The sequence below is a fragment of the Monodon monoceros genome, unplaced genomic scaffold (genome assembly GCF_005190385.1).
Source record: "Monodon monoceros isolate NGI ecotype Baffin Bay Population unplaced genomic scaffold, NGI_Narwhal_1 Super_Scaffold_12, whole genome shotgun sequence".
Lineage (NCBI taxonomy): Eukaryota > Metazoa > Chordata > Mammalia > Artiodactyla > Monodontidae > Monodon > Monodon monoceros.
This window is the reverse complement of record NW_021703768.1, coordinates 47,032,258-47,047,821: the sequence shown is the minus strand read 5'-3', so window position 1 is coordinate 47,047,821 and position 15,564 is coordinate 47,032,258. Positions and strand designations below refer to the sequence as shown.

Here is a 15,564-nt window from a genome sequence, read left to right as displayed (position 1 = left end):
ACTAGTCTCCCCAGTTGAGGCACCAACAACAAATAATGTGTCCATAATATACAGAAGAAGGAAGATGTATGATGAATGTATTGATAATATACTATCAATTAAAAATCCTGGAATAATTCAGCACTGAAGGTGATGAAGGCGTGAGAACAAAGCTGTATGGATTAAAACAACAACAACAAACAAAATGGGAAGTGTGGGTCGATTGTAGGAAATGACTAACAATCCGTTCTGATTGTGATTACCAACCAGCTTTTAGTCAGAGCCTTGGGCACAGCAGCTCAATCCTAGTGGGGGGAAAAAAAAATGCAGACAATGTGAAGGGAGTGGAAAGAGCAGAACAAAGTATGATGAAAGACCTGAAATATTATGCAACAGAAGAATATTTACAGCCTGGCTAAATAAATGAACATATTAGTTACTTTATTTTTAAAAGAGAATAAATGCTTCAAGGGAAAGAGATTTAAGGGGTGATACTAAGGGCAATTATGAGAATTCCTGGGACAAAATAAAGGTTTTTTTAATCAAGAAAAATTCCTGGGAGTATGATCTGTCAGAATGCAGAAAACTTTCCGATGAAGTTATTACGAATTCCCTTAAGACGTTGGTAAGACACCCATAGAAAACAGTGTGAGAAATAGCGGAGTGGAACTGTTGTAACTTTTCATCTGTAAGTCCTCTTAGAGAAGGCATGAGAGAACTTTTTGAGAGGCACTAGATCAAATAGTTAATACATTTTGTTTTTGAGTCTCTGTCCCTTATTATCTGTGAGCAAAGGCAAATTAATTCAACTTTCTACATTTTAGTTTATCTTGTCTGTAAAATGTGCATAGATTTATGGCACCTTATTAGGCTATTGTTAATATCAATTATATAAACCATGTAAAATTTTTACCATACGCCGGTGGCTGTCAATGCTCCATGGGGGTAGCGATTGGCTAATCCATTTCTTTGCTGTCTAATTGAAAGTAGGATATGTGACTTTTTTTTTTTCTGAAATAGTGAGCTATTTATTGAAAACAAATGAAAAACTTCTGGAGTCAGAAAGACCTAAATTTTTTTAATTAAAAATTTTGTTTTTAGTTTTCTGCTCTTTTTTTTTTTTTAATTGAAGTCTAGTTATTTACAATGTTGTATTAGTTTCTGGTGTACAGCAGAGTGATTCAGATATTATATATGTTCAGATATATATGTATATTTTTTCATATTCTTTTTCATTATGGTTTATTACAAGACATTAATATAGTTTCCTGTGTTATACAGGAACCTTGTTGTTTATCTAATTTATATATAGTAGTGTCTGCTAATCCCAAACTCCTAATTTATCCCTCCCCCAGCCTTCCCCTTTGGTAACCATAAGTTTGTTTTCTATGTCTGTGAGTCTGTTTCTGTTCTGTAGATATGTTCATTTATGTCATATTTTAGATTCCATATATAATTGATATCATATATTTGTCTTTCTCAGACGTGACTTTTAAATATCAAAATATGACATCTGTAGGATTTATAGTAACAGTGCTGATATCAGTGAAATATATTATTAGACTGGATCTTATTACTTCATTTTTAATGTTGACATTAAGTTAAATATTACTTTTGTTACTTGAGATTAGCCTTTTCCCTTTTCTGAGAACAAGTACAATTATGTTACTAATGAGATTTTGAAAGATTAGGGTATAATAGACATTCTCATTGAATTATTAACATGCCGAATTCTAGAGTTCTGTCCTTTGCAAGAATTCCCACATTTCATTTTAGATAAAGAGTAAGTTCTCTGCAACAGTGGAGGCTTCAGAAGCCTTTGTGCATTCTTTTGTCATATATTAAGTCGAGGTTTTCCTACTTCCCTGCCTCCTATCGAGCATAAGCCCCTTCTGCACTTTTCAGCGTAACCAGGTCCGATCTCAGCTGTAAAACTCATCTGACTTCTCCATGTAATCGTTCTTGCCTCATCCCTGTCTCAGCCCCTGACTTGAATTCTTCCCACTTCCCTCCATACTGAACTAGCAGAGTACTGTTTAGTTGTGTAATTGTTTATATACTTGGGACGTGTTCTCATACACATATTTACTCTGTCCCATTTAGAATCAGAAAGCTCTCAAGGATGTAAAGCACATCTTCTCTTTCCCTAATAATCCCCAAAGCCCTCCATGCCATGCTATGCCCCCAGAAGGGAATCAGTAAACCTGATACAATGGATTGGAGCCTCCTCTTCGCCCCACATTTGCCTTAGGCGGTCTCCTGCAGAGCTCTGTGTAAAGTAATTGAGGCTTGGGATTTGTGCTCTCATGCTAATGGTTATTACTTCCTTTATTCTTGAAAAACCGGTTGTTGGGCTCTAAGCTAAACATGCTATTTTCTGCACCCAGCAGTTCTCCATGAGAAGCTGCCTCTCAGTCTTATGCTCTCTTAGGCCCTCCTCCTCCCCCCAGTAGGAGAAGGATAAGAGGAAGTTGCAATATTTACTCTGAGATGGAGAGCCTTGAGCACTTGAGCCCCGGGGCTGCCTCTGGACCAATGTTTCTGTTCAGCTTCTCCCAGGTTTTTCAGCAAGAGCTGTCAGAAACCAAGTTTGTGCCTGAAGAGCAACTTCATCTGTAATTTCCATTTCTCTCGACTCCCTGCTGTGTTTCTTGCTATCTGGAAACTTCTCTCAGAGTAGCAGGCTCTTGGCACCACTAATCCTTTTCCTCTCTCAAATGCCATATTCTTCCTTGGAATGTTAGTTTCTTTTTCAGAAAATTCTATCTTTGTAAAACTACCCAGAAATCAATGTTAGGCGTTCAGCTGTGAAATTACTTCAAAGAATGAGTTAAAGCAAAAGAGGTGTCATTCTTTTGAAGAGCTTAGATTTTCTGTTTATAGAGAAGAGTTCCTGGGAATTATGTGCTTAGCTGAAAGTATTAAACACTTTTTTCTTCAACATTAATTTTTCTTCCTGGGTTTACAGAGGAGAAGGTTACAAGTTAAGGGCTCTGATCATGGTTTATTCTCCAGCTTGGTCATTTGAGGCAAGTTCCTTTACATTCATGGACTTCTATTTTTCTCTTGTATTGATATAAAATGATGAGAAGTGTCAACTGAAAATAATACACAGCCTGAAAGTTGAGAATTATGTTTTATTTGGATTTGCTAAGGACTTAAGCTGGGGAGACAGCCTCTCAGACCGCTCAAAGGGACTGCTCCGAAGAGGCAAGAGAGGAACTAAGATATATAGGAGTTTTTGCAACCAAACAAGTAAACAAACAAAAAACAGGTAGTCAGAACATCAAAAAATTACTGTTAAGAAAAAGCAGACTTCTCAAGTTAATAAATTTAGCACTTTTCTATGGATGGAAAGATGCAAGAGTCTGGGCTCATTGAAATCATTCCTTTGATATGTGCCTTAACTATCTAGGGCCAGTGTCCTGTTTTCTCCATCCTGAATCACCTCCCGGTGCACCATAGGTGTAGCTGCAATGGCTGGTGGCTTGATGGCTGCAACATCCTTTGCTCACTGATATGGCAGGCAGCATTCTTCACCCACAGTAGAGTGACATATGAAAAAGATATTCTTTAAAGCACCTTTCAAATTTAAATGTTATTATTCTACCACCAAATTCCCATTCTCAACACCAGATAAGACCTAGTATTAGTGTTGCTGAAAAAAATATATATATATATTTTTCATCTGCGCTGCTTGGCATGCAGGATTTTAGTTCCCTGACCAGGAATAGAATCCGCGCCCCCTGCAGTGGCAGTGGAAGCATGGAGTCTTAACCACTGGACCACCAGGGAAGTCCCTATTGGGGGATAGTCTTGATTAAAAAAAAAAAAAAAAAAAAAGAAGAAGAAAGAATTTTGAGCCAATGCTCAAAACTTTAGTCAGGGTGACTTTCATGTCTTAATTTCAAGTAAGCAAGTGGAACATTCATTAATGGGAGGCTTAGGTAATCCCTCTTTTATCAAGATTAATCACTTATTTTTACATTAGTCATTGTAAATTAATATAGCAATTTGATCCTTTCTAGTTATCAGGTTCTTTTTGATGACTGTCTTAGCCTACATTAATTAGAAGAGAATAAAGTACATAGGTCTCCACTTCACATCCAAGCCATTAGGTATAACATAATAACAAAAGCAAATATTGGATTGAATTGTGATTTCCTCTGTCAGCTGAAAAACATGCACAACCTCAAAGTTGAGAATTATGTTTTATTCAGTGGACATACTGAGGACTTAAACCAGGGAGGCAGCCTCTCAGATACCCCTGAGGGACTGTTCTGAAGAGGTAACAGAGCAGCCAGGATATATAGGAGTTTTTGCAGAAAAGAAAACCACACCAAAAAACCCAAGTAGTTGGAACATCAAAAGATTACTGTCAATTAAAGAAACACCAGATGTCTCAAGTTAATGAATTTAGCCCTTTTCTTTGTGTGGGGTGGGATGGCCGCAGTGCCTGATGGCTTGATGGCTGCAACATCCTTTGTTTACTGACTCAGCAGGTGGCATTCTTCGTCTACACCCTGCAGGCTCTTGCTGTCCAGGAAGTACAAACTGCCATCCAGCCTGTTTTCCTAAACTCTGTAGACTCAGCAATCTGTCCTTTAGACATCTGATAAGTGTCTTAATGGAAGATGAATGCCAGGCTGATGTGACAGTGTTCTTGGGGGCAGGATTAGCTCCGTCTCTAGTCAGAATTTGGTGACAGATTCCACTTAAGGCAACAGGACACAAGACCCAGTTGGAGCCCTAGGTGGAGGACACCATTTAGATTCCTGTATATCCCTGTTCATCAATGGTAAGGGTACAGTTTTTGAATCAAATGACATTTCTTGAATTCCACTCAGTTCACCTGTGAGAATGCTTTGAGTTACAGCTCAAGATAGCAATAGTTTGTGCTCTTACGAATAGCCGTTTTTGGCTTCTCTCTCTTTCTGTCTCTGTCTCTCGTACACACACACACACACACACACACATAACACACATACACACACTACACTACTTGTACTGAAATACTTTAAGATACATTATTTCAAACTGTGTAACAACATAATAAAAATTTCTAGTAGTACCAAAGGATATGTCTCTGAGTACAAAACTATACAAATTTTGTGTAACTTTCTCAAAGTAGTCAATGAATATAAAAATATGTATGTGTAGATAAATCCCCCCTTTTTTTACATAAATAAGAACATCCTATAAATACTGTATGTACCTTGGGTTTTTTTTTAAACATATAAATTCTCCTGGATATCTTTTTATAGCAGCATATATAATACAGCTCTGTTTTCCAGTATATATATTGTGTGAATATATTTGTATAATTTATAAATTAATTTATATTTATCATTTATAAAGTAATCCATATTGGTTACATGTCCAACATTTTGTATTTTTCACTAGTCTCTGAGTGATCGTAACCATGTGAGCACTCCCAGTGTGAAAATGTTAGGTCTAATTGAAATTGATAAGTTCTGTCATTCATGAGACCATAGATTGGCAAACTTTTTTTTTAAATAAAGAGCCAAGTTAATAAATATTTTAGGCTTTGGGGGGCCATAAAGATTCCGTCTAAAATCTGTTCTCATAGCACAAAAGTAGCCCATGGCAATATGTAAACTAATGGGCATGGTTGTGTTACAATAAAATCTTATTTCAAAACCAGGCTAGGGACTTGGTTTGGCCTGAGGGCCAGAGTTTGCTGGGCCCTGCAACTAGACCAGCAACTGGAAGTGACCAACTTGTGGATGAGTTTCCACAAGACCGCAAGCTCCATAAAGGCAAGGATCGTATATTTTCATGTCCAATTCCCCCCAGTGCCTAGGTGAACAGTGACTCAACAAATATTTTTTGAATTGAAGAATTAATTCACAGAAGAGGTATAGAATCAACCCATTGTTTTACCATTTACTGTCTCTGAACATGAGCATGTTGTTTTTAGCTGAAGATAAATGTATCCCTCACATGTATAGCTAAGGAGATGTATAGGTTTTAAACATATGCTCTTACTAATCATAACAAAACAATTTCACCAAGAAATAGAAAAGAAGTTTTTAACAAAGCTGAGGTGCCTACTTCATGCTGTAAGTTCCTGCTGTCTTGGCTGATATTCTGCTATAAAACTTTACTGGATACTGTGTTTGAATTACTGGTTTCATTCAAAGAGTCTCATTATGATTGACCCAATTTGTTTTCTGTTGTCCATAACAAAAAACAACTGAGCATCACTGATACGCATACTCTCTTCTTTAAGTTTTGAGAAAACTACTCAGTAATATTTATTAGGAGCCATTATTTTTATCAAATATATATATACATATCAAATATATATATGTTTTATCAAATATATATATATTAAGGAGAGAGAGCTAGAAAAAGGATCTGTGTTGGGCTTCCCTGGTGGCGCAGTGGTTGAGAGTCCGCCTGCCGATGCAGGGGACACGGCTTCGTGCCCCGGTCCGGGAAGATCCCACATGCCATGGAGCGGCTGGGCCCGTGAGCCATGGCCGCTGAGCCTGCGCGTCCGGAGCCTGTGCTCCGCAACAGGAGAGGCCACAACAGTGAGGGGCCCGTGTACCGCTAAAAAAAAACAAAAAAGAAAAAGGATATGTGTCTCACTGTGATACAATTCTGTGCTCTTCCTATTGCTACTTCTACCCTACTATATTGAAAATATCTATATAAATGTGTCATGTCTTGTAGGCAGATGTGCATTCTAGAATTCATTTCTTCCTAAACCATGAAGCACCATCCATAAACAAGATGAACTCCCTGAAACCTCTGTAAGCCACACTGAGAGAAGAACCTAGGTCAGGTAGAGCTGTGTTTACATTCTGGGCTAGAGAGAGAGTTCTAGGCCTGATAGCCTTATAACTTCAGCCCAGAATGTCAGGCTCCCATTACTTTGGCCCTTTGGTCCAATCACATTGTTTCTGATATCCTAGCCTTTAATTATTTGAATTCCCAATCTTGCTCAGGAAGGTGAGCCTTTGCCAGGTTAGTCAGCCTTAAGCTAATGGCTGAAAGGACTGTCATTGGCCCCTGTATCCAACCCAGTTCCTTCCTGATCTGAAGTAGCCAAACCAACTGGGGCACAAATAACCATGAAATCCTCACGGCCACACTTTCCCCTGCCTCTGAGAGAAGCTTCAGGAAAAAGAACAGAAATGAACTTTTGTAAAGGGATTAGCTTGGGTGAAGAGCATTATCCATAACCAAATAAATGGATCCTGGTGACTCACCAGGCTAGCCTTCAAGTCACCAGTGCCTCTGGGGATGTTAGGGTCTGTGTTTCATTTCTGCAAGTTTAAAAACATCAGATAACTCTGGAAGGGTACCAGAGGTCAAGGTACAGGTCTACAGATGGATCAAGCAAACATATCAGACTTAATCTCCAGAATTATCCTCTGAGATTGGTAGTACTGTTTTCTTCATTTTGCCATTTGCCCAAATTCTTGCAAGGATTCAGGTACAGACCATTGAACTCCAGAGCCCTGACTTTTAACATTGTGCTCTAATCCACCGTTTAGAGCAGTGGATCCCACAGAAAGGTAAGTAGGGATCACTGGACTGCTGAGTTCAGCATTATCCTATCAAATTCTTGGGAAGAATAAATACCATAATGTATGTGGAGTGCTGTGTACAATTCCTGGCACCAAGTTAAGCACTGGAGAAAATGTAGCCGTCAATATTAGCAACTCGCATAGGCTCTGGGCAAATTAGCAGGAAAAGCCTTCTTAATTTTATTCAATACGGTGTTAAAATCATCTAACCAAGTGCACAACAAGATATATATACCATAACCTGGGAAAACTGTCTTGCTTTTTTAAAAGAATTGAATTCAGTGAGAAACAGCTTTTAATGGTTGAAAAGTGAGAAGTGTAGGGAATAAGAGACTCTTTCCTGTGTTTATATTTGAGGCTTGCCTTTCTTACTTTCAACTTTATCTTCATAACTGCTTCCCCTCTGGGTCTGTGTCTTCTTCAGTTTTTTTTTTTTTTTTTTAGAGTGATATCTTCCCACCCAACTGTTTAATTTATTTATTATATTTTTAGATGTTGGGGGTAGGAGTTAATTAATTTATTTCTGCTGTGTTGCGTCTTCGTTTCTGTGCGAGGGCTTTCTCTAGTTGTGGCAAGCGGGGGCCACTCTTCATCGCGGTACGCGGGCCTCTCACTGTCGCGGCGTCTCTTGTCGTGGAGCACAGGCTCCAGACGCGCAGGCTCAGCAGCCATGGCTCACGGGCCTAGTTGCTCTGCGGCATGTGGGATCCTCCCAGACCAGGGCTCGAACCCGTGTCCCCTGCATTAGCAGGCAGATTCTCAACCACTGAGCCACCAGGGAAGCCCCGTCTTCTTCAGTCTAAAGAAGGTGGCAAGACAAGTCCTAGAACATTTTGTTTGTGTGTAATTGACATGACAAATGATGGGCTCTTACCTAAGAGGCCCCAGGTAAGAGGTTGGTTACTAACGCAGGGGGGGACCAGTGGGAGCAATTGTTTCTGGTCTCTTATCAAGCCCAGAACAATCTTTCATTTACTATATTCACGCCGCAAGAGCACAGGCAATATTAAGTTCCAAAAAAAGGAAAAACTCTCCCACAGAAACAGCTGTGTTCATTACACAGCCAGTTTACTACAGTGAATTGCTAGAAATTGGAAAGTTTCCATTTCTTTTTGTGTTTATCCTTGACAGTTGTCTTATAAAAACTGCCTTTTGTAAATAAGGGAAGGCTGGTTTTAAACAGCTTTGACTAGTATCTGTAGTTGGAGTATTACATTCTACAGAGTTTCAGCAAATTAAAATAAATCTGATAGAAAGACATATATCTTTCAAAGAAAATATTGTGAAGCATCCTGGCCACAGAGTTCCATTTTTCCCCCATCTTACATGTAAATTGGATTGTGTTCCTTTTATGTCTACATTGTCACTTAGTCTAAAACCTGAGAGATGTCATTTAAGCTCAGAGTCGGACCCCACTGAAAGCTTGTCTGTGGACACTATGCTATCTTTGTGTAAATGTTCATTGCTTATGCATACTACAATGGAAAAAAAAGTTAGTTTCTTGAACACCAGAAAATACCCACCTGTTAATCTCACTGGGTTGTAGCAAACAACCCAATGGATTGGTGGATTCTCTGAGAGCAGGAACTTAACTGTGTTCTCTCCAGGCCTTATTCAGTTCCAAGCACAGTGCTGGTAATTCTTGAAGTTCTCAGTCAATGCTGAAGGACTGAAAAACAACCCACAAAATTCAGATGACCAATTAGCTAGATACGCCCTGATACAGAATTCTGTCCATGGCAGAAGCATTTGTTGATTAGGGATATGGAGTAACTACTACAGACCGCCAGAATCCCGTTAAGCATGGTGCGTTAATTACAATAAATAAAAATTTGGTGCTTGAGAGAACGAGTTTTGCAAAGTATCCATATTAATATCAGGGAGTGGCCTAAGCCTTGGGGAGATGAGAGTCCTCTGCTTTTAGATTAATAAAGCTGGGCTTTTGTTTTGTTTTCTTGTTTGCATTGTAAAAGAAGAGTTCTTAACTTGTCACCTACATACTATTGTGTGAGTGACCAAACAAAGGTGAAATTCCAGGTATATTCCATAGTGTTGACAATGACTGAATGTTCACTCTGATGGGAAATTTGTCAGTTGAGGGGGTTAGCTCCTTCACACTCCTTGAAATCTTCTTCTTCATTCAAATTTTCCTAGCTAGTGTACAAATGTTAAACTTCCTGTTGTGTAATATAGACTGTCTCTGTCTCTCTCTCTGTCTCTGTCTTTCCCTCCCCAGCTTGGCATCAGGGATATCTAACGAAGTTTGCTCAGTACCCTTGGTCCCTGTCACAATATCAGGCAAATGCTAGACGCTGAATCATTGTTTAATGAATTTCTCTTGAATGGATGTTACCTGGCTTCAAGTCATTCATGCAAACATTGAAGAGGACAGACAGAGCTCTGCTGACCTCCTCTAGCAAACCACTCTCTAGTAGACCTCAACACATCAGTCTGTACTCTTTGGTTACAGTTGTTCAACCAGTTACTAATCTAACTAATTGTAACCGGTTGAACAACTGAACCCAAAGGGTGCAAAGTGGAAACATTTCATTGGGAAGTCGGCTCTGGACAAAGGAAACACCACCAGATCCCCTTCAGTATGCAAAGGGGAAATTCCTTCTCAAGTAGAAGCTCCATGGTGCCTCTCTGAATTATCATTAATTTGTAATGCTGTGTGAGTCTAATGTATCATCTGTTCTTTGGGTGAGGCTTATTTGAAGTGTAAGGTGCTGCCTCCATAGAGGGTGATACTAACCGAGTGTTAAATAACTGTTGTCTGAAAATAACCGATGATATGAACAATAAAAAGCTTTTAAAAATAAGACGTTTCTTTTATTGATAGTCGTCCAGTCCATCAAGGTTGAAGTGAGATATGCAATGTGAGATGTAAAATCTGATGTGAAACAGACAATAATTTGTGGTTTATATGAGGGAGTGTATCCATGTACATTTATGCTTAAGAACAGGAGGCTTTTAGGTCATTAGTCTAAAGTTTGTTTAGAGAATAAGTTTACTTTTTATTTTCTTTAAAATAAATTTCTTTCTCTTGATATTGTACAGTATTTGCAAAATGTTATGATAAAGCTGTTGCTCTTTGTTTCACAATGTTTTCTCTGTGAGGACCCAGGGAACATTTCTACCTGATGCTTCAGTATCAAGAATAGACCCATGTTGTCTGAATAATTTCAAACTGTAAAAGATTATGTTCTCTTTTAGCCGCTAAGAAGCTCACTTTTCACCTATGGTACCTGTGGGATGCATTTTGAACAATAACTTTGTTTTCTTATTTTTCCTTAGCACCACCAAATCTCTTTTTTTTTTTTAAGGCAGACTATAATTAATAAATGCATAGCAAACAAAAACCTGTTTTTAGATGAGATTGCTGTTGATATATGAATTCATCTATCATCCAGCTTCCCACCTTATTCTCTCCTGCCATATTTCTATTGACTAGGGCTCTCTTGTTCCATGAAGATTTGATTAACTTTTGCCATGACCTCCATGCCAAGGCCACACTGAACACCTTTATGCTCCTCTCTGCCTTCAGACCTCTGTATCCACCTGTAGGTGCTCTTTCTCCTGCGGGGCCTCAAACCTGAATGCAAAGCTGTCCAGTAGTTGAGCTGTGTTTCATGAGGAATCCAAGAACCTGCAGCATGGGTGAATTTGACAATTTTGCCAAAACCTTGAAGTGTTGTGAGGAAGATTCACACTGACCATGCACCATGCAGCCTTCTTTTGTCTTGCTGGCCTCATCTCCTCACCTAGGCATTCCTCTTGGAGTCTTAGCTTTCTAAAATCAGCACTTCTACTCTCACCATGAGACCTGCCCTAATTGTGAAACTCCCTGGGTCTGTGTTAGAGGGCTTCATCCCCCACCCCATCCCTGAATTCCGAGGAATGACATTTTCTCTGCCTTGTTTACAAGGCAATCAATCAATTCACGTAACAAATCTCTTAAATGTATCTACTATGTTCTAGATACTGGAGATACTAGCATAAATAAATAACACAAAGCCCATATCCCTAAAAGTTCAAATTGAAGGAGTTCAAATTGGGGGGTTAGAGAGCAAAGATTTAAACAGATTAGAGGAAAAATACGTGGTGAGTGCCATGATTAGCAATATGCACAGGGCTTTATGGGAGAGGGTCTCACCTGGAGTGGAAAGGTGTGACCTCAGGTGAGTCTTAAGGAATGAGTGTGGGCTTGGGGGAGGAGAAGGTGGAGGTTCCAGGAGGAGGGGGCTAGCAGGAGCAGAGATGTTGAGGCAAGGAATCACATGGTATGTTTGAGGAAGGGTCATTGACAAGATCTGAAGCTGGAAATAAACAAGGACTGATTTCTAGAGACCTTGTGTGCCAGGTTAAGGACTTTGAGTTTGTCCTGGAGCCATGAAGTATTCCAAGTAGTGGGGGGAGGGGGCAAGGTCAGATCCTGGAGGCTGAATGGAGAATAAAAATGCAAGGACAAGATTGGAGGCCTGGAGTGTTAAAGGAGGTCACTGATGTGGCTTGGGCAAAACATCACAAGGGCATAAGCCAGGTTGGTAGTTCTAGAGATTGAGAGAAGGGCGTTAATTCCATGAATGTGTAGTAGATATAATTGTCATGTTGTACGAGTGTACTTGGGAGGAGGGGACTGGTCATTTAGTAAGTAGTTATATCACTGGTGGATTGGTGACTTCCTCAGTTCTTGCCCTTTCAAGGGAAATAATTCAGTTGAGAGAGGTAGAGCATTTTTAAGTAGCAAGAGTTTTATTAAGCAAAAGCGGAAGTATGCTCTCGAGAAAGGATGAGAGCGGGCTGTCTGGAAACCAGAAACAGCCCTGCAATGGGGCAGGGATAGGTTTTTTAGAGTGGCGGTCCCTCCCTGTGTCCTGCGTCATTTGACTGACAAAGCTGATTGACAGCTTTAGGTTATATAACTTTTCTCTTAGTGCGCAGGCGCTCATCCGTAAGCTCCCAAGCAAAAGCCACGGGGGCAGGGGTGGGAACTGCAATGCTAATTTGTTACAAATGTGGCACAATGAACCCCCGGGTACCTTGAGTCACCTTTTAGGTCTTGGTGCGCCCTTGCCAACCTGTGCTGGAGGTTTTAATCTTGCTTGGTCCTGATATGGCTGGAAACCTAGCGGTGGTCCTTGACCATAAGAGGGAGGATCTCTGGGTGTGTTCCAACCACCAGTGTCCAGGTGGGGGAGGGAAAGATGACTCCATCCAGGATGGGGCAGGACCTGCTCATGTCTGACTAACTACCTAACAGTTATTGGTCATTGGTAAATAAGATGCAGAAGAAGGTGAGGTTTTGGGGCAGGTGGAGTGAGTTTTGGAGGGAGTAAGGGGCTTGAAGTTCTGTAGAACAGGAGGATGGGGAAATCTAGGAGGCAAATAAGTATCCAGACACCTCATGTATACATTTATATAAAACATGGATAAATTTATTCTCCTTCTTTGCCCATTTATTGGGTATTTTATGTAAATATAGCTGTTACATCTGGTAATTTTTTCCTCCCATATAACTTTTGGAATGCAATAACGTGAATCATGAAGAGATGACCATTTCTATTTAATCTCTGCAAAGTTGCATTCTTATCCTATTTTGATTCATAATAAAATGCCTAAGTTGGTTTTTTCTAACCTGAGGCACACGATTTATAGAAGGTAAATAAAAATGTCAAAGGTATAACTGCCCAAACTTGGGATGTTGGTAAACTGATATAATATCAAAAATGTTTATCTGGTTAGTTGACTACTGAAAAGTTATATTAGTTGTGTTTACAATTAACGGATGATTTCTCTTTAGGCCAGAACCAATAGAGATTGTAATCCCGCAGCCCTGAAATTTTGAATGTTTTTGTTCTTTCTTTTGGAAGTTTTCCAGGTATTCTTAGTTGGCAACTGGAAACAGTTCAGTAATGGCTATGCAACTTCCTCATGCGTGGTATTGAAATTTGTGACCAGGGATCCCTGTAGAGCTACTATTGACATTTCAGCCCCCTCTTAGATTAAATCTACCTATACAAGCTCAAGGGGTCCTGCCTGGGGCTGTCTGATCAATACTCTGTAGCCCCTGTGCAGAAGAAACTACTAAGATTTTCTCAGAACGTAGACTGTTGAAATTGGATCTAAGTAGTAGACAGTGATTCGAATGAGGGATATACTGACAATTTGCATCAATCTAGACTTGGGAACAGTTTGAAAAAAGTAAATTGCCTTTTGTCTCAGCTTTGAAGGGATAGATGTTAAATATCCCTTGTTCTCCATTATTGCTTCTTAAGTATTTATCAGGAAAGTGGTATAAGTCAGTCCATAGACAAGGCTCCCCTGACCTTTGATCATCAAATCATCCTCCCCGTCTTCCTCTTTGTTGCAGTCACTGCAGTCATCACCACCACCACCATCATCATCTCATTGTCATCATCACATCATCATCACAGATAGCTCCATTTCTTGGGTGCTCAGGTTTGCCTGTGTTTGAATTAGGCATTATGGGTCCAAAGCCCATGATCTTAATTTCTACTCCATACCTCTTTTCTAATAGCCCAGAGACTCCCATGGGTGGGCAAAAGGTTGGTGCTGTGCTTTTAAAATGGACTTGAGATCTAGTAAGTTTTGTTTCTGTTGGTATCTTTTATATAATTTTGGAAGGTAATGTGAGAAGACGCAACCTTTTGAATTTTTTTAAAAAAAATTTGAGACACTTGTAACCACCAGCTATGTAGCTATAATTTATGGCCACATTTAGTGTATTAAATTGTAACAGGTATTTCTGATTCTTACTCCCCACTTCTCCCTTAAAAAAAAGCATTTGTTAATTTAGCATACCTCCTTCTGTCCCATGAAACTATAATTTCTTTTTTTTTCTTACATCTTTATTGGAGTATAATTGCTTTACAATGGTGTGTCAGTTTCTGCTTTATAACAAAGTGAATCAGTTATACATATAAATACGTTCCCATATCTCTTCCCTCTTGCGTCTCCCTCCCTCCCACCCTCCCTATCCCACCCCTCCAGGCGGTCACAAAGCACCAAGCTGATCTCCCTGTGCTATGCGGCTGCTTCCCACTAGCTATCTACCTTACATTTGGTACTGTATATATGTCCATGCCTCTCTCTCGCTTTGTCACAGCTTACCCTTCCCCCTCCCCATATCCTCAAGTCCATTCTCTAGTAGGTCTGTGTCTTTATTCCTGTCTCACCCCTAGGTTCTTCATGACATTTTTTTTTTCTTAAATTCCATATATATGTGTTAGCATACGGTATTTGTCTTTCTCTTTCTGACTTACTTCACTCTGTATGACAGACTCTAGGTCTATCCACCTCATTACAAATAGCTCAATTTCGTTTCTTTTTATGGCTGAGTAACATTCCATTGTAAATATGTGCAACATCTTCTTTATCCATTCATCCGATGATGGACACTTAGGTTGCTTCCATCTCCGGGCTATTGTAAATAGAGCTGCAATGAACATTTTGGTACATGGCTCTTTTTGAATTATGGTTTTCTCAGGGTATATGCCCAGTACTGGGATTGCTGGGTCATATGGTACTTCTATTTGTAGTTTTTTTAAGGAACCTCCATACTGTTCTCCACAGTGGCTGTATCAATTTACATTCCCACCAACAGTGCAAGAGGGTTCCCTTTTCTCCACACCCTCTCCAGCATTTATTGTTTCTAGATTTTTTCATGATGGCTGTTCTGACTGGTGTGAGATGATATCTCATTGTAGTTTTGATTTGCATTTCTCTAATGATTAATGATGTTGAGCATTCTTTCATGTGTTTGTTGGCAGTCTGTATATCTTTTTTGGAGAAATGTCTATTTAGGTCTTCTGCCCATTTTTGGATTGGGTTGTTTGTTTTTTTGTTATTGAGCTGCATGAGCTGCTTATAAATTTTGGAGATTAATCCTTTGTCAGTTGCTTCATTTGCAAACACTTTCTCCCATTCTGAGGGTTGTCTTTTGGTCTTGTTTATGGTTTCCTTTGCTGTGCAAAAGCTTTGAAGTTTCATGAGGTCCCAT

At 39.5% G+C, this 15,564-nt stretch overlaps 1 protein-coding gene across 7 annotated transcripts in view; it reads left to right on the top strand.

Annotated features, from left to right (window-relative positions):
- Nucleotides 1-15,564, top strand: part of PDE4D (phosphodiesterase 4D) — a 1,463,941-nt gene that overhangs the window by 783,973 nt on the left and 664,404 nt on the right. The gene's annotated exons all lie outside the window — the stretch shown is intronic.